Below are 3,527 nucleotides of genomic sequence, written 5' to 3' on the forward strand. Positions count from 1 at the left end.
TAACATGCTAAACTAAGATGGTACACATGGTTAACTTTACTTCCTCCTCAGAGATGCATCTATTTCGGTATCGATTCATTGTTTTGAATCATTCTTTAAGAAAAAAATGTCTGTTTCTTTTGTTCTCTGTGACAGTAAACTGAATATCTTTGGGTTGTAGACATTTGAGGATGCCACCTTGGGGCTTTGAAAAACACTGATCTGTATTTTTCATCATTTTCTGACATTTTCTGGACCAAGCAACTAATCGATTAATGGAGAAAATGATAAACAGATTAATTGACAAGGAAAATAATTGTTAGTAGTCCCTCGTGAAAATGTCATGACAGTTTATAGACCAACCAAGTTATTGGTTTAATGAGAATTTAACCAGCAGATTAATTGATTGTAGCCCTACCAATATAGAATACCCTTGATTCTCTACGAGCCTACGTGAGCACATTTCACTTTTACACCGGAATATCAATGGATGGACTTTAGCTTATCGTGATCTCAGAGTATCCATTTTACAGCCAAATAATGCAAATAATTATTTCTTTAAATCAAACTTATCTTCATGAGGAAAATGTCACTGAACTGGAAGGGTATGTATGGTTTGGTTTAAATAGGAAAACACATCACAGCATTTAGAGCACCAGGAGGGGGTAGGGTTGTTAGGAAGGTCTAATTTATTTCAAGAAGTCGACGGTATTATAGGCCTTTCATTTCAGTACTGAACTGTTATATTTAACTTCACTGTCATAAAACAAATATATTTATAGAGTACATCATATTTCACAATTAAAGCTGCAGTAGGGAACTTAAACAAAAAAAAACTTTTAGTTATATTTGCTGAATCTTTTACTATATCCTGACAGTAGTACATGAGACAATTATTGTATGGAAAAATCAGCTTCCTCTGGCTCCTCCTAGTGCCTCTAATGGCAACTGCAAGAATCCACCAGGCCCGAACAAAAACAACTCAGAAAAGACAGAAAGACGCTTTGGGTTGGAGGCTTGAAGACAATTGACTGTTGAGTCACATTTACAGTCCCAAAAGACTGACTTTGACTCTCTAACAATGAGACTAAACAATCAACTGTCTTTCTTGGCTCTGATTGGTTGTTTTTGTTTGGGCTCAGTGGATTCTTACAAACATCATTAGGAGCACTAGGAGGAGCCAGAGGAACCTGTTGTTTCCACACGTTAATTGTCTCATGTACTACTGTCAGGATGCAGTAAAAGTTTAAGCAAATATGACAAAAAATATTTTATATAAAAAGTGTTAATGCTACAGTTCAAACAGTAGTTCTGCTCCAGTTGTCATCAAAGAAAGTGAAATAAATGAAGTCTGAGCTCTCGCGGGCACAAAAGTTAAATTAAGATCCTGCCACTTTGTGTCATGTGGTCAGCTAATAAGCTAAACCTCTAAAGACACAATTAATCCGCTCTTAATTCCACATTTTTTAACGTGATGTAACTGTTGTCGTAGTGATTTTGACCATAATAGCATCTGGAGTATCAGGCCATGAAAAGACTTTTTAATTAACACTGAATGTTTTTTAAATGGTTCAAGATACTGAGGAAGAATTTCCACCACTCACAAGTCTGCTTAATATACCGGGGTAATATATAAGGGATTCTGTTGTTTTTCAAGCACTAAAATGCTCTGCTAATTAAGTAATTAGCATTGTTACTGTATCGTGTGGTTTTCCCCCCACCGAGCAGCACTTTTCAGTCCGACCTGATAGTTCCTGGTGTTGTGTTGACCCACTAGGTTGAGCTGTTTTCTCCACATTCACTCTGTGGAGCTTATGACCTGAAACAAGCAGCTCTGTGTACAAAACAAGACATCAGACAGAACAACCACTTACAACCAAAACACGTCCTGACCTTTGGCATAAAGTTTCCACTGCACTTTCTCTGAACAAAGCCACGATTCTTTATATTCCTGAGGTTTGTTGTTCACAATGAGATTTTCCAAGAGGGTCCTTTTGTATTCTAAAGTTAGACTAAAGGTCTGTCATCCACTGCTGACAATAGGGATGAAAGGATGAACTCTGGAAACAACTTAGGCAATTGGCTTGTTTCCTCTCCTGCTCGGGGCACTTACAACTCCATTACATGCTCACTTATTGCAAATGACATTGTGCCACCCATCTGTGGCTCACTGGAACAGAACCGAGTACACGGGTGGCTAGTCTTAGCTCTTGCCCCAGGGCTTTCTGCCACCTCTAATGACCTTCGAAACCTCAACGCTGCAAAATATTTGCGTCTTTGCCTCTCGCTCGCTTGTCAAATGATCCATCTGGCAGTGCTCCACTTGTTTGAGGACTTTTTCTCTCTGCACTGGAAGTCCTCTAAAATGCCGTTTAAAGGCCAGAGCGCTTCTAGGTGATCAGGTCAGGGGTTGTGTCGTCTGTTCCTGAAGGTTAATGGTTTATCCAAGCTTCAAAGCGCCAAGTGGAGCAGAGCACATGTTTGGTTTTGCTCCATCAGAAATAGCGTTTAATGTTGCTTTTAAAGAGGAAGCACTTGAAACCAGACGCAGGATTTGTTGGTCTGTAACTGTTCGTATATCAGTCGGTTTGAGATTTTCCTCTCTTACTACTGCTGTATGATTTGTCTTGAAGACCAATGTGACCTTCAGAATTACCAGTCTCGCATGATTCAGTGTTTTAAAGCTCAATAGTCTCATATTTATGAAACAGAGTCAGTCCTGTTGTGTCAGCAGTGACTCCTCTTCTTCTTCCAATTTGTGCAATATTGATTGTTTTCTTTCTCATGACATCTGAATTTGATCAGATTTCACTGTGAAACACGATCGCAAACATTGCTTATCACCTTGACCACATCTTGTTTTGTGTTTTAATCATTCAGGCATTGTATTTCCACTCTTTATGCTGCAGCTCGGGTTACCGATTGTTCTGCTGTCCACAACCTTAACTTACTTGTTGCCTCAGCTCAGTTTGACACCTTCAAACAACCAGCTACTAATTTTATAGTATGCATCTGGTTGAATCGTCAAAAAGGGTCATATATGTTATTCATTAGCCACTTTTAAGTCTTTTTAAGAATGTACATTCTTTTCCAGAGCATTTATTCTGAGTAAACAGTAAAATAAACACTTTTTTTTAGTATCTAAATGCTTCCATGAGACCAAAATATCTTCAACAATTCACAAGATTTCACAGAATTCACAGATCTCCACATTTAATATTGAATTCAACAGTTTGACATTGCAATTTCTGCATAAATGTAACAGAAACATCAGATTTCCCAGATCGATTCCTACCTTGTCTGTAACAGTAAATGCTGGAGGAGCTGCAGGAATGTCTGTACCTGGGGAGGGAAGCTCTCCGAGGGGCTGTACAGTAGCGCCAACAGTCACCTAGTGGAATGAGCCGGGCCTCTTGTCACTGCAAAAACTAAAGATTAACACCTCCCTTCAGCATCACATGGTGTCAAACAGACAGGTGAGTGTTTGTATCTCTGAGTGTGTGTGTCTGCAGGTGGATGTGAATATTCATGAGTGTGTGTGTGTGTGT

The 3,527-nt window shown here is 39.0% G+C and overlaps 1 protein-coding gene across 1 annotated transcript in view; it reads right to left on the reverse strand.

Moving 5' to 3' along the window:
* Window positions 1-3,358, reverse strand: part of kcnj16 (potassium inwardly rectifying channel subfamily J member 16) — an 8,846-nt gene extending 5,488 nt beyond the window's left edge. Inside the window, exon 1 of the mRNA XM_035666930.1 lies at window positions 3,275-3,358. The gene's annotated coding sequence lies outside the window, so the exon portion shown is untranslated. The remainder of the gene's footprint in view (window positions 1-3,274) is intronic.
* Window positions 3,359-3,527: the final 169 nt, after the last annotated feature.

The sequence above is a fragment of the Morone saxatilis genome, unplaced genomic scaffold, assembly GCF_004916995.1.
Source record: "Morone saxatilis isolate NCDOM2014 unplaced genomic scaffold, NCSU_SB_2.0 Contig1, whole genome shotgun sequence".
Taxonomy (NCBI): domain Eukaryota; kingdom Metazoa; phylum Chordata; class Actinopteri; family Moronidae; genus Morone; species Morone saxatilis.